The following is a 24,901-nucleotide window of genomic DNA, read 5'->3' as shown; positions in this document are numbered from 1 at the left end:
TACTTCACGGTAATGCCCCGTGAAGCTCTTTGGGGCGTCCTCCCAATGGGAAAGGTCTTAGACCAAATGCAAGGATGATTATTGTTATTAATAATAAAATAGCCCATAATAATAAGCCTTGATACAGTGCTTTATCACGTCCTTGAGACATGGGCGAAATGCGGCAGCCAATTGCGCACAGCAACGTCCCATAAACAGTTGTGGATTGAGCGACCAAATGTTTTACATTTTTAAAAATAGTTTTAATATACATACACTTGTAGATACAGCCTGTATAAAGTACCTAATTACCCACATCATTCCTAATGTAAATACAGGAATTTATGACGTGGGCAGAGCGAATATCGGCTCTCTGATGTTCATATTTCAATACACAACATAAAAATCCTGCAGGGGAGGAAGAACAGCACGCAGAAAGCTTAACCATTTGTCACACTGAGCCAGCTGAAGTTTAGGAGCACAGAGTACTTACTGTTCTTTCCGTGGGAGGAACATAAATTGATATGAGGAACAATCCAGGAAGGAAAAGATTGGGAGCCTAATTTCTCAGCTGAATAAATAACATTTGAGACACAACAACTTGCATTTATACAGCACCCTCGGGAGTGAATTGACTGTAAATTGTGGGGGAAATGTTACCGTATAATATAGTGACCGGGTAATTTGCAAGCGAACGAGAAAAGCCGATTTACACAAAGTAGTGTTCCACAAACAATAGTGAAGTCAGTGACCGATTTCATCCGAGGGGATCGTCAGCCAGGACACCAGGAGAAACCTGACGTGGGTTTTGAATCAGCTCTTCTGCCTCGCAGGCGAGAGTGCTACCAGCTGAGCAAGGCTGATATTGACAAATCCGGTTAGAATTCCCATCGAGACACAGGAATGCGGGCTCGGAGATCGATGGGACCGCAGTAGGTAGGAGTGACTGACGTGCGGTTACAACTCGCCATGAATTGGTTGCTCTGAAATGCTGCGTTCACGGAGCAAACCTAGACCCAGGTGGAATTTCATCCCCAAAGGATGGTTTTTGTATCCGCCCATGAAAGCACCATTCTTTCCTGTAACAGACCCGTGCAAAGTGTTTGAGCTAATGCAGACTCTTTCGCTGGGGAGAGAGGGAGGGAGGAGAGACCGTGAGTCCATCTGCTCATCATTGTTCATTCAGCATGAAGTATATTTGAAAAAGCAAGAGGAAGATAATCTAACAGTGCACTGATGCGAAAGGGTGTGAAAGTCTGTCCTCTTAGAGAGAGAGCGAGAGAGAGAGAGCGTCTCCTGAAAGGACACAAGCCAATGGAACCTGGTCTTTACCCGACCCACACAGACGAAGGCCATTCAGCCCATTGCATCAGTGTCGGCTCTTTGATAGAGCAAACCATTCAGTCTTATTTATCTGCCTGTTCCCTCCCCCACCCTATCCTTGCAGTTCATTCCTTTTTACAGTATCGATCAAGTTTCCTATTGAAAACACCCACTTGCTGTAGGCTTCACCTGCCCATTGGGTCTAGATGTTCCCTGAAGCCCAAAGACCTCCTTTCCTCCTGCCACACCCCAACTCCTCGTTATGAGGGTTTCGTCCACAAAATACACAGTCAATTCACTTTACAGTGTATCCGGTGAAGTGCTTTGAGATGTCTCAACGGGGTGATAAGGTGCTAAATCAATGGAAATATTATTATTATTATTATTATTATCATCATCAACCAAGGCTTCCTTCCCTCCCTCCCTCCCTCCCTCTCTCTCTCTCTCCTTCCCTCCCTCTCTCTCTTCCCCCTTGCTCTACTCTGTATTGAAGGTCTACAGAAAAATAGCCAAGTCTGTTCCTGAGAAGATAGCTGTGACCTTTTCAAACCGGGCAAACAGCAGTGAAGAGGTTCGAATGGACCTGTAAATTCTAGAGATTAGAAATCTATCAATCAGTTGACCTTTTAGCAATTGAGCATTTTTTTCCCAGGGCTCCGATGGGTCAATATCTATCCAGAGAGAAGCAAAGATTTTTAAACTGTAAATAGTTCAGCTTTGTCAATAGCTGTTGTTTATTTTCCACTCAGCTATCTGTCTGCCACACTCAGAAACCCATCGCTGCGCTTAAGACTCTCCAAACCACATATGCGTGGCTTGAGGACCCCAGAGTGTGCGTTGGGTGGGGGGAGGTGGGCAAAGGGGTAACTGCCAAACTGGGGGCAGGGCAGGTCAGGGAGGGGGACATGGAGCAGGCCAGACCCTAGTGATGGTGAGTGGAGGGGCGGGAAAGGAGTTGAAAGGTACTATTGGAGGCTACATGAATGCACAGTCAGATCTGGAGAGATCAGTGGTATTATTTCTGCTCTGTGAAGCACTGAGGTGTTTTTTAAGCAATGGGTAAGAGGTGACACTCCATCAAATCAGTCTCCACAGCGAGTCTCTCAGGAGATGAAGTACAGAGATCGCTGCTCGCGCTAAAGCCCACACCGGGCACCAGGTGTTCTGTTTTGGGGATAAAGACTTAATTTGCTCATGCATTTTCCCGAAGACAAAATAAAAAGTGCTGAGGGAACCAGAAGCCAAGCATTAAATAGGCAGAAATGTACTCCGACTGCAGCCCGATAATAGGGTCATAAAGAAGCCAAGATTAGAAAGTTTGGAGGATGAAGGCAAAGATAATCTTCCTTGAGTTATAAACACAGGGTGGCAGAGAGCAGAGCATTTCCCTACACAGCTCCCATAGTGTGTAGTGGTTAGAGTGCTCGCCTCGCAAGCGAGAGGACGACCGGGGTTCCATTCCCTTCGGCAAGTTTCCTTAAACCACACACCTCTGTTTACGCAGCAGTAAGTAGGAACCCGGTTGTCAATCGATTTACGTGGGTAATCGCTTTCCGGGGTTAATAATACCTCTAGAAAATAAAAATGTGGTCATTCAGTCCATGACTGTTTGTGGGGCACTGCTGTGCACAATTGGCTGCCGTGCTTTGCCCACAACATATACAGGCACTCCATTTGATTCTATGAAGCACTGTGAGACATCGCAACGACAAGATAAGGCGCTATATCGAATGCAAGGATTATTATTTTATATTATAACACAGCTCACTGCGATGGCATCACCCCTTTAACCTCATCAGAAACAACAGCGCTGGAAAGGTTGTGGTAGATTTGCTGACGAGGTACATGATGGCGTTGCTAGTGGTAACCACTTGGTCTATGATGGTTCTCCAGTCATTGTGTCTGTAAGTGTTCAGTGTTGGTTTGGAGTAGACCCTTCCATCGAAACAAACAGTTTTTATTTAATCAGGTAAATGCAGAGCAACTATTTCCACCGGCAAACGAGTCACGTAAATTTGACTCTGTTACAAACAAAGGGAAGAGGTTGTCCTTGGGGAGCGAGGGAGTCGAAAGGCTGTTGCTCAACTTTTGCTGAATCTTCACAATCAGCCGACGGCAGCAGATAATGCTGTTGCCAGAGCACTGTGCGATATTACAAGAATGGTATAATAATAATCATTAATAATAATAGCCTGTGTTTACATAGAGACGCCTGCGACAATAACCTACGTAGCACCCCTCACGCAGGGTGGCGTCCCAGAGTGCCCTCTCGCTTGCTCGCTCGCTCGCGAGGCGAGTGCTCTAACCGCTACGCTACGGTGTTGGGAAGGCAGTAACTATGGGGTTGAAAACAACCTTACGCGCTTCACGCGGCGGCTCGAGTCGTGTCGAGGGGCGGTGGACGGGTCAGATGCTTATCCCTGAGCCCAGGACGTGATGCATTGTTTTAATCGGATTCACCCGAGACCTCGGAGACGTTGGCTACGGTCAAAAGGGCATTGCGTGTCCCCTTTCGCACGCCCCTCGCTCGCTAGCTCGCTCGCTCGTTCTCCTCTGCCCGAGCCCACTGTCCGCCCAGCAGCACAATTACGGACGTCTCAGCCTGCTGATGTATTCGTGCGTGTCACTGGAGCACAATAATAACCTGAGCTAATGTGCTCAAGCGGCAACGCTTCATTTAAGTGCAAATTCATGTCAGCGCCGCCAGCTTCATTAACGCCAACGGGAGGTCAATGCATTTTCAAACAAAGAGCTGGAGCACCGGCAGCAGCACAAGGCATCACAACTGAGGCAGAATGGGCCTCAGCCGCGGATGTAATTAACGGCAGATTCCACGAGGCTCGGTCTCATGCTCTCTCACCGCATGTTACGTCTCTGAGACAATTCAGTACCTGCTGCGAAACCACCACCACCCCCCACCCCCCCACTCCACCGCCCGCCCGCCTCACCCACCCTCCCACCCTCCCCACCACCCCGCACCTCAGCCCCTCGCGTCTGACGTATATCTCTTTGGGATGTTAACCCGAGCTCCCGTCTGTGCCTGTTCAGGGGTTGTAGACGTGAAAGAACCCTGTTGGGGAAGAGAAGAGAGTTCCTCTCTCTCTTCCGGTGTCCTGGCCCCGATACGAGCCCTCGCCCCCTTCCCCCCCCACCCCACGTAAAATTGACCCTTCACTTCATGGCTCTTTGTGGGACCTTGCCCAGTGTGTGCGCAAATGCACAGTCACCGCACTCGACAGCAATCAGCCGTGAAGCGCTTCGTAACGTTTCGATGTTACGAGCGCTGTATCAAATACCAGAATGGTTATCATGACGTATTGTCATTGTTCCAAAGGAAAGGTAATGACTATAGCAGCTCCCGAGTCATGCACCAAATACTGCCAATCACACAGTCACTGCGCAGCGAATCCTGTGAAGTGCTTTGAGACGTCCTCCCTGAAGTGCAAGGCCTGTATATCAAATGACAGGATTATTATTATGTTTGCTGTACTGTACTGTGCAGTGGGGGGGGGGTTAGCTTCAGGCTGTGCGCGCGACACCCAGTGACAGACGGCGAGTACCACAGTAACTGTGTTGAGAAGGCTGATTGGGTGGAGGTTTGAGACACAACGTTTGAATGATTAAGGTCCTTGACTTTGGTGATTTGTCAAAAGACCCCGGTGTGATGTGGAGGTCAAACGGCAGCTTCTTGGCCCCTTGAAGGTTCCTTAAGATTTCTTTGACTAACACAAGGATCATTTTAGAAGTCAATTTGCTCCATTACTCCCAGGAAGAGATGTCCCATCACACTCTGGGATAGGGTGACCTGGGCCTCTGTAGCAGAGCTGTCTCCAGCAGCTCCCAGATCAATTTAAGGTACGTATTTGCCAAAAAAAACAAGATACGTGACCTACTCGGTTCCTATGGCAACCTTTGCTAATAGCAACAGGCCTGGAAATATCCCAGACAATAAGCAGGTCTCGTTCCACAGCGGCTCTGGATGGAGGAGGATCTAACACCCTCTTCAGCCTTCGTTTCCTCTAACAAATCCACTTCATCAAATTGCATGCGGAGTTGCTCCTTTCATGTCAGGAGGGCGTCTCAAAGCGCTTCCCAGGATTCACTGTAAAGTGTAGTGACTGTGCATTTCAGAGTTGAACGCAGCAGCCAATTTGCGCAGATCAATATCTTGCAAACGGCCAAGAGGTGAATAACCAAGTATCGGCCAGGACACCGGGAGAGAGAAACTCCTTTCTCTTTTGCAATAGTGTCAAGGGATCTTTAAAGTCTCTTCCCCCCGTATCAGGGTCAGTCAGAAGGTTGTGGATAAAGCCCCTTGTCAGAACTTTATATAATCCAGGCTGTCGCTGCAGTCCAGTGCACTGCTCTAGACCCAATCTGCGGCATTAAGGTCATCTTTAACCCTATCCAATGCTTTATGCTGTCCTTCGGATGAAGGATAGTGGATGAGTAGGGGGGATGGGATAGTGGGTGGGGGTAGGGGATCGAGAGGATTGGGGAGAATGGGGAGAGGGGAGAATGGGGAGAGGGAGAATGGGGAGTGGGCTAGGACTAGTTGACGGTTTCCCAAGTGGTAATTCTGTAAATTTCTGGCGAATCAGACGGTGAGCGGGTAGGTGAGTGGGTGGGCGGGGGTGGGGGCGCGGCGAAGGGTTATGTGAAACCATCAGGCAGAAAGTCAGCCGCTCATAGCTGCTAATGAACCACTTGATCTTTGGCCCCGAGGGTTGGCACATTATATACACAGCGTCTAAACACTGAGCGGTGGGGAGAGCAACGTCAAATGCTTCACTGAGACCAGTCTGAGCAGCAGACAGGTCCACCTCCTTCCTCCAATGAATGGTGTGTGTGTGTGAAGTCTCTAAAATGTCCTTAAGTGCTGTAGCGTATCGGTTAGAGCACTCGCCTCGTAAGCGAGAGGACCCGGGCACGAGGGTGAAACATTGGACAAGTTTCCTTACTCCACACACACGCCTCTGTTTAACCAGCAGTAAGTAGGAACCCGGGTGTTAGTCGATTGGCGGATCACTTTCCACAGGGTATTAATCCACTTTACGATATAATCGGTAAAGCGCTTTAATTCTTAATTTCAGCCTTTATCCTGAAATCCCAGGAAAAAAAGCTGCTCGCAAATGGAGGCTGGGATTTAGGATTCAAGAAATGTTTCCACAAACCTACGCTCTCACTAATTTCAAGAGGCTCTCAGGCTAAGACGGGGCGGAATTGTGTGCCAGTGGCATTCCACACTCCAAGTACGGTAATCTATCAAGATCCTGTTAAATCCCATCTAAACAAAAGCCAAATACAGTAAGTGAATGGGAGAGCAGTGATACTGTAGTAGATGTCAGTGAAGTCTATCTGAAAATTCCCCCCATTCCATTACCATGTAAACTGTGCTGTCATTTCCAAACATAGGTTCAGCTAAAAATATCATAACAACGTGGTGCAGTTTTCATCCCCGCAAATACTTTACCTCTGCCCCTCTTCGAACTAAATCAAACAACGCTGGCGTTTTTAAAGGCTTTAAATCTAATCTGTGACAGAGAGAGGATGGAGATCATATTGGCCTAGAAGTGCTTTCCTTTGTGGTGCAGGGAGCGAGCCTGGAGATTTGAGAGAACACAGTGTCTCATCCCTCTCTCTCTCTCTCTCTCTCTCACACACTCTCTTTTTCTCTCTCTCTCTCTCACGCACGCACAGATTGTGCATTTAACGGAGACGAGAGGGGGAGTGGGAAGAGTCTTAATTGTCAGCCGCCTATTTCTGCTCTGGATTTCCAGCTAACTTACAAATCATTTTTCTTTAGAATTTAGAAAGGTGGGATTGGCGGCTAGACTTTGCGGTGAACGAAATATGAATTGAGAGGATTCGGGAGGTGGGCCACAGTGGGGTTGGGGGAGAGGGGAGGAGAGGGGAGAGATGTTTTTGCTGAGGCCTAAGACCTATCTTTTGGATGTGCTTGTTGGTCATTTTCCCCCCCCTCAAACAGGAGCGACATCGTCCAAATAAGGAGAGACATCTTCTTTCTCAGTGTGACAGTCTGTTACAATAATCGGACGCTTTTGTTCAATTACGGGAACATGTTGGCACAGAGGATTGGAGAGAGAGTATCATAATCGCTCTCTCCTCAGTGTATATGTAAACCCTCTCCTCATTGTAAACACACTCTCAACTCATTATAAAACCTTGTCTCCTTATTTTAATGGTATTTTGTCAGTTCTTCCCTGCGGCGCTGCAGAACAGGATAATGGGAAACAAAGGGGAACGGTAACACCATCCGAGAGAGACAGAGAGAGACGGAGTGAGGGGGGAGCATTGGCAATCTGTTACCTTGTCCGTTGCCATCAGCCTGGCATGCTAGACTCGCCAACAGCTGTTAATTCAACAGGAGGTGGTAGCTGAGGGTTTTTGGGGGTCAGCCGGGTGTCTGACCCATGTGGAAACCCATCACCGTTGCTTAAGAGTCTCCAAACCAAACTGAGAATTCCAGGCTTCCCACCTACACATGGAAACCCCAGAGATAGATTGTTGGAATGGAACATGCACTCTCTCTCTCTCCCCGGAGGGACGCTTCCTGCTTACCTGATTCCGGAAAGTATTAGGCGCAGGTTGGCGAGAGCCAAGGGCCGGGGGGTGGGGGGAACCCAGAGTGTGTGTTGGGGGTAACTGCTGGAGTCTAACCAGCTAAAACTGCATAACTTGGCATTGATATCGCTGTCTGGCCAGCTTTCCCGCTGCTTGTCCAGCTAGGACTACCCTCCCCGTTAGGGCTTTGGCTTGCAGGGTTAGCAGGAGCTGAGGGGGAGGATTCTCTGCCTCCAGTGACTGGTCGGCCCTTCCAGGTTCTGCTGATGAGCCAGAAATGTTGGAATCGAGCCACATTCCTGTTGCCAAACATGTCACCTTGGAGCCAGTTCAACTCCGAGGAGCCCCCGTATTGAACATTAAACTGCAGTCAGCTGGTTGCAATGCTGCAGAGGTTTATGACTTTATTAATTGACAATTCCTGTGAAATGTAAAGGATGACGAAAATTATTGATTGCATGTCGCATTAAGATACATAATGGCATTTGCTGTTGCTGAGAAATTGCCCATTAAGCCCAAAACCGAGTTTATCATTAAGACAATTTGTGTTTCTTCACGATGAAGAAACCAATTTTGCAAGCTTATTAAACGGTCATTTTAAAGGAGTATTTTCAAGTGTCAGGGCCCTGGTTTATATGGATGCTCAACAGTCATCGGCTTGTTACTCACATCTAGAGAGATGGAATTGCAGTCTACAGGAGAGGAGGTGGCATGAAAGTAATGGCTGAATGGTTTTCTCATTGGATTTGCCAAGCAAGAGCCTTTAAGGTTATTCTGTTAAATGTAACGTAAAGGGGGTGGTGGTGGGATGGGGATGGGGGGGGGGGTGAGAGAAAGAATAAGAATGTTATTCTCTATCTCCCCCCATTATGTTTAACAGTTCACACTCAATATTCCACAGTTGTAAATTCCCCACCCCATCTCCGTCCCCACCCCAATAATAATAATAATCCTCACATTTGATACAGCGCCTTATCATGTCTTCAAGACGTCTCAAAGTGCGTCACAGAATATACTGTAAAGTGTAGTGACTGTATATTTTGTGGCCAAAGCGCGGCAGCCAATTGCCCATAGCAGTGTCCCACAAACGATCGTGGATTAGAGTGACCAGTTTTTTTTTGAAGGGATTATTATCCCCGGAAAAGCCATCCGCCAATCGACTAACAAGCGGGTCCCTACTGACTGCCGGTAAATGGAGGCGTGTGGGTGGAGTATGGAAACTTGCCTAAGGTGTCGCCCTGCACGGGAATTGAACCCGGGGCCTCTCGCTTGCAAGGTGAGTGCTCTAACCACCGAGCTACAGGACTCTACAATGTATTGCCAGTCAATCGACAAGCTCTCCCGAGGCTCCTTGCCTGTGAGACCACTTTATCTTCAAATTTATTTGAACACAGAGTAGGGCTACAATATACTCTGAAATCCAGTCTTAATTTGGAAGCCACTGTTTGTTTCCGCAGTTCTTAAAAAAGGCAGCAGCCCCCAAAATAAGAATGTCTCCTCCGATTCTGGTTCATCTTCTACTGTAAAGCTCTGGCTCTCGCCGGCTGAGACTGGGTGGGGGGAGGGGGGGGGGGGGGTGTCAGGTCTGTGAAGTCCTGTCCACAGTGAATGAACGACTCCATTGTAGTATATTGTATTGTTGGCAAGAGAGTGTGTGTGTAAGAAGTACTCGTTGAAAGATTGCTATCGATCTCTCGGTGTACAGATCATTGGAAGGCGTCCCAAGTCGTGAGCTTATTTTTATCGACGTCCAATTAATCAGGACAACAATCGATCTTTCCCGACCGGGCTGCTGATGTCCAAACGCACTGACACCGACTGAATCAACAGGTGTTAGGAGTGTAATTATTGCGAGCTGCTTACTGACAACAGGCCCATCAGCACAACGACTCAACAGACTGCTAATGAGTGAGTATTGAGGAAGATTTGAGACGTTAAACCTCACTCCCCGTCTGCCTGTTCAAGTGGACGTTAAAGATCCCGTGGCGCGATTCGAAAAGAGAAGGGAGTTTTTCTCTCTCTCTCTCCCGGTGTCGTGGCCGACAATCCCCCAAATAAAATTGGTCGCTCGCACCACAACTGTTCATGGAATGTTCCTGTGTGCAATTGGCTGCCACGTTTCACCCACAAAATACACAGTCATTCCACTTTACAGTGTACTCGGTGAAGCGCTTTCAGATGTCCATCCGAAGAGGCACAGAGGAGATCTAGGTTTAACAAGAACAACAACAAATTCCATTTGTGTAGCGCCAGGGGTCAGTCTGCAAACGCCGTACAACAGGGCCTCCTCTGGTAATGGAGGGTTGTGTGTTGAGGGCCCCAAGTCAGCTTCACTCTTGTTACTGTTAGAGGAATAACAGCCGATTCACAAATCACTGAACTCTGCACGTCGCTGAGCCAGACTCCGGGGGGGACATTGAGACAGGACGTGAGCTGCAGTAAATAGACCAGAGACCGAGAGGTTCATTTCCCGCTAATGGGTTTGCCGGTCAGCCCTGGGGTCGTTTTCAGCAGGCGTTTAACCTTCATTAACTCCCCAGATAACCTCAACAGCGACACACACTTTAACCCAGCCCTGCTCCAGCCGTCAGGGAGTCTGCCGCCTCATCACTGGGAAACCGCAGGAATTCCACCCGAAGCTTTTCATCCAAAGGAGCAAAAAGAGCATAAAAATACTCTGTAAATTGTAAAAAGATTCCACCGAAAGACCTGTGTGTGTGTATGTGTGTGTCTGTACAGGTGTGTGTGTGTGTCTCCATGTATGTTTGTAAATACACCTGTGTGTGTGTGTGTGTGTGTCTGTACAGCTGTGTGTCTCCATATGTGTGTGTGTGTATGTGTGTATGTGTGCCTGTATGTGTGTGAATACACCTGTGCGTGTGTGTGGTTTGTTATAATAATAATTTTTGCATTTGATATACCGCCTAATGACAGTGTTGAGACGTCTCAAAGCGCTTCACAGGATATACTGTAAAGTGATTTGATTGTATATTTTGTGGGCGAAACGCAGCAGTGAATTGCGCACAGCAGCGTCCCACAAACAGCCGTGGATTAAGGGACCAAATTTTTTTTTTTTTTTGAGCAATTATTACCCCTGGAAAGCGATCCGCCAATCGACTAAAAACTAGGTTCCTTACATACTGCTAAGTCAACAGAGGCGTGCGGAGCAAGGAAACTTGCCTGAGGTCTCACTTAATTATCACTGTTGATTATTTTTAAGTCACACTTTTCTCTGTGTTACTTTTAAAAAAAAGTTTCACCGATGTCCTGTCACTTGTTTTGATGGACCAGATATCCAGCAAGTGCTTTTAGCCTAATTATTTTTGGGGCACTGTACATCTATATGTAATGCAGATTCATTTCTACACCAACAACAACACAGCCCTCAATGGCAGCTCATCTGATTATCCACTGGGTCAACGAGGGGCATGTTTACTGTCGGTTGAGTCCTGTTTCCCTCTCCTCCTGGAGTCTGGCTCTGCCACGTATGTGAAGGCTTTATTGAGAGATGATGGTAATTACCCGCATTAATATTTATTCGGCAAACGCCACCCAGCAGAATAGAAACAGAAGTCTTGAGGCAGAGCCCAGCCCCACTGCACGGCACACACATGCTCAGCTCTGATTCCCTCTGTTTCTTTGTAAAAGCAATTCAGCTGAGGTGTCCAGAAACAACTGAAGTCAATGTCAATCATTCTCTTTATATTTCCAATGTACAAAACTCGAGGCTTCACATCGGACAACGGGGATATCATTGACTGCAACGGAATCAATTATTCCCATTGTGACATCCATCATCAGTTCTAACTGCAGCGTGCAGCTCTGTCATACAGATTATTTCGCTGGTACAAAATGCAACCAACTGAGCGTTAGACAGATGGGATTGTTCCTGGAGAGCTACGCTGGCAGCCACCAATCCATTGCTAGTACTGGCATGTCCCAGTGCCGTGGCCCAGATCTGTTCCTGCGTTCCAGTACATAAAATTCCTTATTATTAATAGTAATAATAATCCATGCAGATGATTTAACACCTTATCACGTTGTCGAGATATCTCAAAGCGCTTCACAGGATACACTGTCAAGTGGATTGACTGTGTATTTTGTTGGTGAAATGCGGTAGCCAGTTGCGCACAGCAACGTCCCGCAAACAGTCGTGGATTGAGTGACCCAATTTTATTGGGGGGGGATTGCTGGCCAGGACACCGGGAGAGAGAGAAACTCCCTTCTCTTTTTGATTAGCGCCGTGGGATCTTTAATGTCCACCTGAACAGACAGACCTCGGTTTAACATCTCATCTGAAGGACGGCACCTCAGACAATGCAGCCCCCACTCTATCTGAGACTATATGATTCCGAGTCCTGATGTGGGGGCTTGAACCCACAAGTTTCTGACTCAGAGGTGAGAGCGCTACCCTTGCGCCAGGCTGACACATTAAATTTGACTGGAACTCAACCTTATATCTGATACAGCGCCTTTCATATCAATGTGCTTCACTGGATATACCAGAAAGTGCACTCACTGACTGCGCATTTTGTGGGCATCGGAGGGTGGACACAAACAAAGTGGTGTCCGTGCGTGGGGAGCAGTTAATATTACTGCGGATATTTAGTTATCTCTGGAATCTCCATGGTGTAGGTGGGACGCATGGAAATCTCAGTTTGGTTTGGAGACTCTGAAGCAACAGTGATGGGTTTCCGCACGTGTCAGATGCCCGGCTGACCAACAAAAAAGCAATTAAAAAAACAGACACTGAAAAACAGACGCGGGGCATTAAATGGTTCCAACATGGTTAGTGTCAGGCAGTGTCTTGAGAAGCTCTGACCATATTGTGACATTAATTAGGGTTGTACTGATCAGCTTCACTGCTTTGATCCAATGGCTCCACAGCTCCACAGCTCAGTGTTTCTTGGAAACTCTGCGACTGGGGACCCAACCCCACGTGGCAGAAGATGAACACACACCGCCCGCAGTATGTGAAGGCTTATTCCCACCGGATGATAACTCAGTGACGAGTGGCTCAATTGAGGGGAACTAATATAAAAAGGGTCTGCGGGAAAAAGAGTGGCTTTGGACTCAGAGTTGATGGCCTTGCATTTGATCTGGTGCCTTATCATGTCGTTGAGGCAACTCAAAGCGCTTCACAGGATATATTTGTAAAATCGAGTGACCGTATTTTGTGGGGGGGAGGAAAGCGACATAGGCTCCAATGGGCTAAATGATCCCTTTCTATGCGGCAATAAGCAGAATTCTATATTACAGTATGTGTTATGCCCCATGAAACTCTTCCACTCGCTCTGCCTTAAGCACCTGTCTATTCCAGGGTCACATCTGAGTGCCATCTTTGTTAAAACCTACGCCGTATCTCTCGCTCCGACACTCACTAACTTACGTAAAAATAATAATCCTTGCATTTGATATAGCGCCTTATCATGTCTTCATGCCTTATCATGTTTCCAGCGCCTTGGGACGTCCTCCCGACATGAAAGGCACTATACAAATGTAATCTTGTTGTTGTTGTTCTAGACGTCTCAAAGCGCTTCACAGAATACACTGTAACACGAATTGACTGTATATTTGTGGGCGAAACGCAGCAGCCAATTACGCACAGCAGTGTCCCACAAACATTCGGGGATTGAAGTGACCAATTTTTTTATTATTATTATTTTTTTCTTGATAATCAGGCGTGCGAGTGGAGTAAGGAAACTTGCCCAACGTTACGCTCTGACCTGCCGGGAATCGAAACCAGGTCTCTCGCTTGCGAGGCGAGTGCTCTAACCACTGGGCTACAGGACTACAACTTCATGACTTCAACATGTACACTCTCTCTCCATCTCTCCCTGTCTATGACATGGAGCTTCTAAAATGGTGGGGAGAAAGAGTGAAAAGACCTCGCCATAGACTGAATCTCGCTGGTCCATCTGCATTCCGCTGTGAAACTGCCTCAAATGAAATACATTCTGCTGGTGATTTACCCCATAATTATGGGTGACCTATTCATCCAAGGCATCAAAATCATTGGCCAATCCTGGGCTGGTTTTCAATTCCGAGCATTAACTAACGTTCTATCTCCAATTCTTTAAGCATCTGCTCTGTTACTTTTCCCCAGAACCGTTGCACGCAAGTCATGCTAGGTCACGGATATTAATGAGACAACCTCTCTCTCTGGCTTTTGAAAGCTGCCTAACCATCTGGAATGCTCTTGTATTGAATTAATCTGCTCTCTCCTCTGTTCTCCACGCGCTGCGGAGGGAACATTTGTTTACATTATCCAATCAAGTCTGACAGACGCTTTTAAAGAGGGACTGCGTCAGTCTCACTTGTCGAACCATATTAAATGCTGTGAAAGATCCCAGTCGTCCTTGGCTTGCCCTGCTCGCTAGGAAACTGGTCAGAGATCAGTTGCTACCACGATTGTAGAGAAGGGGGCGGCTGATGGAATAATGAGGATCACTCCCCATTATAAAACGTACCCAAAACAACTTTTAACGCTGCAGCAGCCTATCGGGGCAGAATGTTTCGAAGTGTTTCTTCGAAATTACTCTTGCACGTAGTGACTTTTTTTGGTAAGTCAATAGTGAGGGGGAATTTCGTGCAACTATTGCTGATGAGAATGTGATCGAGTGTTGCGGAGGGAGCCTTCACTTTTCGGTTTTAGATGCTTAGACTCCAGCAGTTACACCAACGCACACTCTGAGGTCCTCCAAGTCTTGGCTCTCGCCAACCTGCGCCTAATGCCTTCCGGGACTAGCTAAGCAACAACAACAACAACAACAAGATTCCATTTATAAAGCGCCTTTCACGTCAGGAGGACGTCCCAAGGCGCTGCACAGTTGGGTCATGACCCGAGCATTGGGGGGAAATGGTCAGGGTGAGGGGAGGGAAGGGAGGGAGCGAGGAGGGGGGAAATGGTCAGGGTGAGGGGAAACAAACAAGCAGGATGTGTTCCTCCAGGGAGAGAGAGAGAGAGAGAGAGAGAGAGCACATTCCATTCCAACAAACTATCTCTGGAGTTTCCATGTGTAGGTGGGACGTCTGGAATTCTCAGTTGGGTTTGGAGCCTCTTAAGAATGATGGGCTTCCACATGTGTTAGACATATGGCTGGCCAAACGAACCTCCCCCATCCTTTCCTCCAATGTCCCTCATCATCATTAACGCAGAAATAGAAACATCTCACAATAGAGGTGCTTTTTTCCAACACACACACACACACACAAACAAAATACTGCACAAACAAATCATTTTAAAGCATATTTCCCGCAGGAATGCTAAGCACGGAGGCTAAGGAGTGAATCAAGAGATAAGCAACACACCTGGTTAAACAATCAGCGTGCTCTCTGGGGAGGTGCTGGTTGTGTGTGTGCATATTAACAATTTATTCTAAAAGCACAAGGTGATGTGGTGATAGTTATCAGAAAGGCACGCTGTGTAATTATGGCTTTGCAGCAACATTGGTGACTCAGTGTTTGCAAACGCTGGTGCTTCTGACAGTTAAAAGCAACAAGTGTCATCTTATTAGTGCGTTACCTTAACGCATCCTTGGAGGCCAAGACACTAAAACTCCTACACAATCACATCCAAAGGTTTCCTTATCCGGCTGCTAACAATGGAAGCACTAATAATCCTTGTATTAGATACAGCACAGGAAGTCGTCTCAAAGCGCTGCATTGTCAGAGGCGCCCTGTTTGGGAACGAGACGTTAAACCAATCCTCTGCCCTGTTCAAGTGGACCTTGCAGAATCCATGGCACTATTCGAAAAGAGAAGAGTTTCTCTCTCCACCTCTCCCCCCCCCCCCACCCTGTCCCCTTCACCCCACCATCCCCACTTTCCCTGTGCTCTCGCCAACAATTCCCCTGATAAAAAAAATCAGTCATTCACTTGATAATAATAATAATAATCCTTGCATTTGATACAGCGCCTTATCACGTCTTCGAGACGTCTTAAAGCGCTTCACAGGATACACTGTAAAGTGAATTCGCTGTATATTTTGTGGGCGAAACGCGGCAGCCAATTGCGCCCAGCGACGTCCCCACAAACAATTGCGGATTGACCTGATCACGGCTGTTTGTGGAGACATTGTTGTGATGCAAATTGGCTGCCCGTTCGTCTCCAAAACCTCCAGTCAATGAAAGGAGCCGCATCAAATGCAAGGCTTATAATTAATACTCTGCTCGGAAGTGTCTTGATGGGAGCAGTGCTCCGTGGAGAAACAATAAAGATCTCAAAGGATCAGTTCTTGTGACTGAAGATGGATCTCAGACCTCAGCTTTACGAAACATCGCAGAGAAATTTAAGCCATGATTTGGCAGGCACTCGCACAATCAAATATTAAACCGCTAAAGTCCCGTGGGACCTATCATCGCGCCTTGGCCAATGCCAGCGCTCTGTGATTAATTTGGCTCTTTTTTAAATCATAAATATACCATGAGAATTAATTGGATGCTGTCTCTTGGAAAACCCTGAGTGAAAAGTATATCCCTTTGTGTAGTAAATCTTGAGTGCTCACCACTGTGAATGCTTTTAGGCAGTGTGATGGTCGGGGTGTCGGTAAACACTGTGTACGAGAGACACACAGTCCAACGGTGATTGTTAGCCACTACTTTCCATAGAGAGACAGATGTAATTTATACTCTGCACTTTACAGGAAGCGTTACACACAGAAAGGTCCCACACACAGCCATGAGGTGAATAATCAATCTATCTGGAGAATGGATTGTCTACAACAACAACAACAAATTACATTTATATAGCGCTTTTCATATCGGGATAAATTCATTAAGATACTATACAAATTCAAGTCCTTTCTTTTCGATCCACCCACAAAATATACAGTCAATTATAATAATATAAGAACAATTCACCTCACAGTATATTCTGTGAAGCGCTTTGAGACGTCTCGAAGACGTTATATCAAATGCAAGGATTATTAATTTTTTATGAGACGACTGCATGGCTCTGAGTTACAACACTTAGGAGTAAGTGGGATCCTTGAAGCATTGTGCTGGCATCAGAAGGCGATAGCTTTTTGTTCCAGTTACACACACAGTACGTCACAGGCTCAAAAGCCTTTCATACCTTCTTCCGATGTTATTATTAAAGACGAACCTGAACGCCGGAATAAATCAGCAGCCAGTGCGACTGAGAATACATCTGAAACTGTAATAATGACAGTCATTTCCAGATGCCATTAAGAGAAGGAATCGGTGCTTTTGTTGCGTGTAATGTGAGACGTCTTGATGACGTGATAAGGCGCTACATCAAATGCAAGGATTATTATTATATTATCACCATGAAACACTTCCAAGGGCCTGACAAAGATTACTACCAAGTGTTGCCACATCCTTTTCTTACGTAGGCAGGCAGGGCGGGGAGTTGGGCACACGGCAATGTTCCAGAAACTGCTGTGAGGTTCTCAACCCCCATTAACCTGGAGGATGATGATGGTCAGGTCATCGGAAGGAATTCTTTATTCCCTTAGTGTCGATAGGATCCTTGAAGAATCACAGACATGGTGACAACTCACCACATCTTGTTGATCATCGAGGTCATCAAGTCCATTCCTTCACAAGATTATTAAAATATATTTTCTGCTCCACTATTGGTCTGTCGTTGCCCAAAACAGTTTATTCAGGCTCACACTCCATTGCAGTGCTGAGGGGAGCATTGCATTGTCGGAGGTGCCGTCCTTCAGATGAGACGTTAAACCCAGGTCCTGTCTGTCTGTTCAGGTGGATGTTAAAGATCCCACGGCACTATTTGTAAAAAGAAGGGAGTTTCTCTCTCCTGGTGTCATGGCTGACAATCCCCCAAATAAAATTGATCATTGATTTTATCACTGAGACATTGATGTGCGCAAATTGGCTGCCGCATTCATTTTAAAATTAGCATCAAGGGCGGTTAGAAGTGAGATAAGAGAACATTACTTTACACAGAATGTGCTGCGAATGTGAAACACACAACCTCAGAACAGCAGAATTAATTGAGATACTTATAAAGGGAAGCAGACAGGTAGACACGAGGGAAATGAGGGGTGTGGAGGAAAGGTGGGAAAAGACTTGACCTCCGCTAAGCAGCGCAGGAGAGATGGGATGAAGGAAACTTCTGACCTCTCATCTCTCTGAAGCACAGAGCACCAGAGGCTGCATCTTTGCATCGGTCTCATCTAATTCGTATTAACAAAAAGCTGACAATCCATTTAAGGCACTAATTCAATCACAAAGCTCTCCAACAAACTGATGAATGAGTTCAGCCTTATAGACTGAAGGTAATATTCCGTGTCAAGCCTAACTCAGGGAGGATGGAGTCCGCTATATTTGATCGGGCAAACATGGGGGAGAAGGCCAATAAAGAGGTTTAGAGGGAGTGGGGAGAAATGGGGAGGATTAGGAGGATTAGGAGAGGTGAGGCTCATATACAGTATAAACGCTGGCATGGATTAGCTGGGCTGAATGGCTAGTTTTAGAGCTGTAGGTTCTGTGATTTTCTTCTATTATCATTGGAAAATATCTCCATCCACACAAAAGGAGAAACTGGGCTGTGAGCACTGAAGGCACAGAGGGAGACATGGGGGATGGAGAGGGACACAGGGCTGTGGCGAAAGAGCTGGAGGGAATTCAGTGACAGATAGGAAACAGAACTAGAGCAGGAGCACAAAGGCAGAGGAACAGAGCCAGAGCGAAATAACTCGATTAAAATCACAGGAAAAAAAACAACGAGAGAGGCACAGAGGCAGAGAGGAGAGAATGAAACAGATGTAGGAACGTAGGAACAGGAGTTAGCCATTCAGCCCCCTGAGCCTATTCCGCCATTGTATTAGATCATGACTGATATGTACCTTAACTCCAATTACCTGCCTATGCTCCATATTCCTTGATACCCTTACCTAACAAACATCTATCCACATCAGTCTTGAAGGTTTTAACTGATCCAGCATCCATAGCCTTTTGATTTGTTTTATGACACTAGTCAAGCACTATTCTAGCCATTTAAACAACCACTGTGATGTAACAATCATTTTGCCCACAATATACACACTTTACAGCAATTCCTGTGAGATCTCCTCTCGACATGAAAGTCGCTACATCAAATGCAAGGATTCTTAATGATGCCAAGATCCCACACATCACAGGCAGAGCCCTGACATCTCACACTCTTCCGCCCTGCACTTCAGCCACTGTCTTTACTACATTAGTTGCTTCTGAAGCAGAGCTTGGAACACGTAACCAGCTCCTGCCAACGTCAGTGTCAGTGTCACAACACCAAGCACACAGCCCTCGACCTCACACACTGAACGTAACTCTCTGTTGACACAAATATTGCCCGTGTCTTTTCCCTGATGCTGTTGGCTCTCCAAAGCCACCGTTCCAGGTGACCAAAAAAATAAATGTTCTTGATTTACATTATTGTTATTATTACTGAGTCCTGTAGCTCAGTGGTTAGAGCACTCGCTTTGCAAGTGAAAGACCTGAGTTCAATTCCAGGCAGAGGGCGAAACCTTGGGCAAGTTTCCTTACTCCACACAGAGCCTAATAATAATCCCTCCAAAACCAAAAACAATAATAAATTGGTCATTTTCAATCCACGACTGTTTGTGGACATTGCTGTGCGCAATTGGCTGCTGCGTTCGCCCACAAATATACAGTCAATTCACTTTACAGTATATTCTGTGAAGCGCTTTGGGACGTCCTCCTGACGTGAAAAGCGCTATATCAAATGCAAGGATTATTATTATTATTATTATTATTGATTTATAAGCTTTGCATTTGATACAACTCAAAGACGTCTCAAAGCACTTCACAGAATATACTGTACTGTAAAGTGAATTGGCTGTATATTTTATGGGTGAAATGTGGCAGCCAATTGCGCACAGCAGTATCCCACAAACAGCCATGGATTTAACACTGATTTAAAACCTAGACTAGTGCGAATGTTCCACAGATAGATTGTTGGAATGGAATGCGCATTCTCTCCCGAGAGGGATGCATCCAGTTTACCTAATTCGGGAATGTAATAGACGCAGGTTGACAAGAGCCAAGGTTTGGGGACCCAACAGTGCGCGTTGGGGGAGCTGCTGGGATCTAACCAGATAAAACCGCATAGCTTGCCTCATTCATATGCAAAGCAAGAAGAGGCAGTATTGAAATAAATGCAAACCGCTAACCAGGAGGTGACCTCTTGTAACTTAAGTGCTCACCAGGTTACAACACCTCAATAAGTCACGTTGCATTAATGTTCTGTTTTACCTCAATCTGGTATGACTCACAAAGATGCAGAGTGAGTGCAACTGCATTTAATTCCATTACAAAAACCTCTGTTCGGTTTTTAAGCCATCACAACATTCTAATTATATTAAAATATAAATCTGTACGAAAAAGCAAATCACTCACCTGCCTTTTGTTCCCCTGAAGTTCTTGAAAGGTTTTGAGTCTCTGCCCAAGTCTGTTATACACACAAACACACAGATTATTGCACACAGCAAAAAAAAATCAATCACAGTTCAACATAAATTAGTCTTCAAGCAATAGGAAATGTGCAAGGCACAAACAGGAGAGAGAAAGATAGAGAGAGAAATAGAGAGAGTGAGGGAGATTACCGCTGATTTCAAAAAATTTAATTGAAATCAACTTGATTTTAGAACATTCTCAAAAACTAAACTCGAAATGTTTTTTTTAATTAAAAGAAAAATGATACAGAAAAGGCTTTATACCTGAGTTCACTCGATTTTATTTAAAAAATAATAATTATTATTTGGTTGTTCAACCTATGATTGTTTGTGGGACAATAGTGTGTGCAATTGGCTGCCGTGTGTCGCCCACAAAAAATATACAGTCAATTCACTTTACAGTACACACAAAACTCAAAATACTGCAGATGCTGGAAATCTGAAACAAAAACAACACTTTCCTTTCTCCACAGATGCTGCAGATCTGCTGAGTGTTCCCACCGACTTCTGTTTTTGTTTCACTTTACAGTATATCCTGTGAAGCGCTCTGAGACGTCTCGAAGACGTGATAAGGCGCTATATCAAATGCAAGGATCATTATTACATATATATATCAGAGTTAATATCGAAATGGGAAAATGTGCTCCCTCCCTGTGTGTGTGTGGGGGGGTGGGGGCTACTGGTACAATACTTAATATAGCAGTGTTTACTGATTCTGTCCTGAAACCCACTCCAACCCTTTGTCGGTTTAACAGAAGAAGATAGAAAGAGAAAAAATCTGGGGAAAGAGAGAGAGAGAGAGAGGATACATGGATAGATAGAGAGAGAAAAGAGGGGGTGTTGGTAGAGAGAGAAAATGAAAAGGAGAAAGGTGAAAGAACAGAAGAAAATAGAGAGAAAATAACCTGGGAGATAGAGAGAGGAAGAGAGAATAGAGAGAGAGAGAGAATGAGAAGAGAGAAAGGAAAAGAGACAAAGAAAGAAGAAAGATGTAGAAAGAGAGAGAGAGAGAGAGAGAAAGAAGAATGGAACGGGAGAATAGAGGAGGGGAATAGAAGAGACGATTTCACTGGTCCCAATGAGTTGCAACACAGAGAAGGCGATGTGTTAGTTACAGCGATGGGTTGACACACACACACAGATCCGTGTGGGACTGAGCCAAACAGCACAGCCACAGCATCCACACAGACTGCGGGTGTGTGAGTGCGGTGTGAGTGTGTGGGGACAGCATCTCGAAGTGTGTGTTGTGTTGTGTGTTGTGTGTGTGATGGGTTTTGCTGAGGTTGGGCTGTGGGATGGGAGGAACACTCAACCCTTGGACTTGTGTGTACCAGTTTACATGGGCAGTTATTGGGGAGCAAATGTCACCACCTGCACTTTCTGAAGGATGTTTAGCCCTGAGGGTTTTACCCCAATCGTGTTGTATTTTTTATGTCCACTACACATATGGTATATCTAAATGCATAATCCAATGGATCTCCAAACCCGAAAAGTTTATGCACCCAGTGGTCAAGTCAAGACGTGAATTTTAACAGGATTTTTTTTAAAAAAAATGTTTATTTTACAACCACATTCCAAGGGAAAGAGTGAGTTTTAATTCCATCCTTGGGCTCGGAAAAGAGGAGGGAGAGAGAGAGAGAGAGAGAGACAACAGCAGCTGACTGCCTGGTGAATGGGAAATGTCGAGGAGGTAAGTCTGAATCATATTTTTATTTGGTTTCGTTGTAAAATAATGTTATTAACAATAATATATATATAGAGAGAGAGATTTAGAAAAAAATACCCTTGTGTTATCTTTTCTCTTAAGGTGAAATCTTAGCGTTGCTTTGCTTAGCCTCATTGCAACCCCCCCACCCCCCCACCCCACACCCCCCAACACACACACACACACCTCTTGAATGATAATAATGATTATTTGAGAAGAGAGGGAGAGGGGGACTTGAGATAATCCATTTGTGTCGCATTGCAATTGTAACACGTTGTGCAGACAGACAGACAGACACAGAGAGAGAGAGACACACACACACACACAGCAGAACAGGTATGTGTTGTTGTGTACAATTGATCCATTAAAAAAACACACACAGGAACTTCCAACAGAAATGGATTGGGGGATGAGAGGAATGCATTGATTTTCCTCCCTCTCCCCCCCCCCCCCCACACACACACACACAGACACACACACACACACACAAGGGATTGGAAGACAGGCGATTCTGGTGTTTTGTATCGTGTAGGTAGGTGTGTGTGTGTGTGTGTGTGTGAGGTTGGGCCGAAGGGGTGAAGCTAAGCTGAGATCAAACCAATATAAAGTAGGCATTGAGGGAATTGGATGAGTTTTGAGGGCTGTGTTTGTGTGGGAGCGCTTCGCACATTAATGCTATCGTGTGAGGTCCGCTTTGCCAATGCATCAATGGGTTAATGGAGAGAGCAGTGATGGACATCATTGTGTGTGTGTTGGTGGTGGTGTTGGTGTTGAAGGGGAGAGAAATAATGCAAATAACAGTATGGGACCTGCCTGGTCTGGGCTGTCGGGATCTGGATGGTTGTGCAGTGTATTCGTGTCATCTCAGGGAGATTTGGTCAGTCTGGTTGTGTTGATGCTTTTCCAATCCTCTGTGACATGTTGACACGAGCAATACTCTGAGCCCTAGGATTTAACTGGAGATTGTCTGCAGTCTGTGGGTTATCAGTCCATGTTTCTGCAGCATTCTCTCTCTCTCTCTCTCTCATCCTCCCCACTGGCGTATTGCATTCACCAATTTGACTGCATTAATCGCCTGTAAATGCGAGTAAACATAGTTGGGGTTCACACCTGCAGGTGGGTTGGCAGTGCAGGGACTTGGTTTTCTGTGTGGCACTGATTTCAGCCTTTCTGCACCAATGCAGATGGGTTTCTGGGACCTGCCTGGTTTCCTCAAGTGGGGTTTAGGTTCAGGCTTTGGCTGAACACTTTAATGAGAGCCAATATTTATGCAGCGGTAGTAATAATATGCAGTGTGCACACAGCTGCCATTATGACCTGTGGTCCCAGGGCTGTGTGAGGGACCATCTGGAGCTCACAACATGCTCTGAATGCATGAGTTACCCTTGTGGATGACGTAAGGAGGAACTGGCTTCATTTCTACTGTGTAGGAAACGCCAGGCAATTGGGAGATTCCCAGCCTGTGAGCCTTAGGTCCACCCAATGGGTTTGGTCTAACCTGTGGGACTCCCAGGACAACAACAACAACTCGCATTTATATAGCGCCCCCTCACACAGTAGCGTCCCAGAGCGCTTGATAGATAACTTTGGTTGGAAAGGCTAGAAAACATGAAACTTACAGTGGAGAGACTCCACACCCCCATCGTCCTGAGCTAGAGGGAATCCTGGCGTCCAATTTTCAGATGGTCTTAACCCCCATGAGGTTAACCACATGCAGAACATTGCCAGTTGGGTTAACTCACCCACCAACTAATGTGTCTGTGTACAGGAGGAATTACAGGTGCTCTTAATTCTGCAATCAACCATCACCCATGCCATGGCACCTGGATGCGTTTGCGCTTGATTGACTAGACCCGCAAATTTTGCAGTTAGGTTGTTAACCCAACCCGGAAAATAGACATAATCGTTATGAACGTGGAGCTTGGGTGGAAAATCCGCTTTTCTCTTAAGTGTGTTGAAGAGCGAGACCTTGCGGGTGGTTGAGAAGATTGTCGTCCCACAACATTCTCCCAACAATTTTTATAGGATCATTTAATTATCCTCCATTTGATAAACTGCTGCATAAAATAGCTCGGATCCAGACGAGCCAAGAACATGTTGGAAATGCATCTAAATAGTATCATTCCCGAAGGGAAACTGAGAGAGTTAGTAGGAAGAGAGAGTGACTATAAAGGAAAGAACTTCTATTTTTTTAAACGTCTTATAATGCTGCAAAATGCTTCCCGGTGTTTAAACCATCAAGTCTTGTGACTTTTTTTTGTAGGGAAACGCAGCAAGCAATTTGTAGACAGCGTAAGTCGTAAGAAAAAATGAGGTGAACGAGTAAATTATTCTGGAGGATTATCAGTCAGGACAATGGGCGACTGAATCGCTAAATCAAAATCCACAGCAGGGTGTTCACAAAGTCCTGTTACCCCCTTATTTTTTCTCCTGCTCTACAGCGCACTGCAACCTGCGGAAGAATGATGATGATGATGGTATTTAGAACTAGTGTACTTGATTGTATTCAGTACAAGCGTTTAACTGTATTGAGATGTCCAGAGGATCAGTGTGTGTGTCATCATTTTAATGGCAGATAATGATTCATCGCCATGTTTGGTACCAAATCTTCCATAACATGGACGGAGTGACGGACGAGGAAGTTAGTGGTGACAGGCAGACATTGTTACACTCGACTCACCTGCAACAGAAAATAAAAATTCATTGTAAGAAAAAAAAACAGGAGGTAACAGGACTTTATGAACACCCTGTACAGTCAAATCGTCTCCTTACAAACAGCTGTGGCTCATGCTGTTCTGACAGATAGCTTCTCCTCCGAATGAACGCTTGGTTACTGGCCTGGCTGACTCACTGAGTTGCAGGTAATA

At 45.8% G+C, this 24,901-nt stretch overlaps 1 protein-coding gene across 2 annotated transcripts in view; it reads left to right on the top strand.

Annotated features, from left to right (window-relative positions):
• Positions 1–802: 802 nt before the first annotated feature.
• The window catches only part of LOC103178954 (short transient receptor potential channel 5), a 37,206-nt gene continuing 13,107 nt past the window's right edge, over positions 803–24,901 (top strand). Inside the window, exons 1-2 of one of the 2 annotated variants that reach the window (XM_007893976.2) lie at positions 803–915; positions 21,909–22,019. The gene's annotated coding sequence lies outside the window, so the exon portion shown is untranslated. Of the gene's footprint in view, positions 916–12,269; positions 12,286–21,908; positions 22,020–24,901 lie in introns of those variants that run through there. The other variant, XM_007893984.2, reaches the window with a different exon arrangement.

Source organism: Callorhinchus milii, unplaced genomic scaffold (assembly GCF_018977255.1).
Source record: "Callorhinchus milii isolate IMCB2004 unplaced genomic scaffold, IMCB_Cmil_1.0 Scaffold15, whole genome shotgun sequence".
Taxonomy (NCBI): domain Eukaryota; kingdom Metazoa; phylum Chordata; class Chondrichthyes; order Chimaeriformes; family Callorhinchidae; genus Callorhinchus; species Callorhinchus milii.
This window is presented reverse-complemented; position numbering and strand designations above follow the sequence as displayed.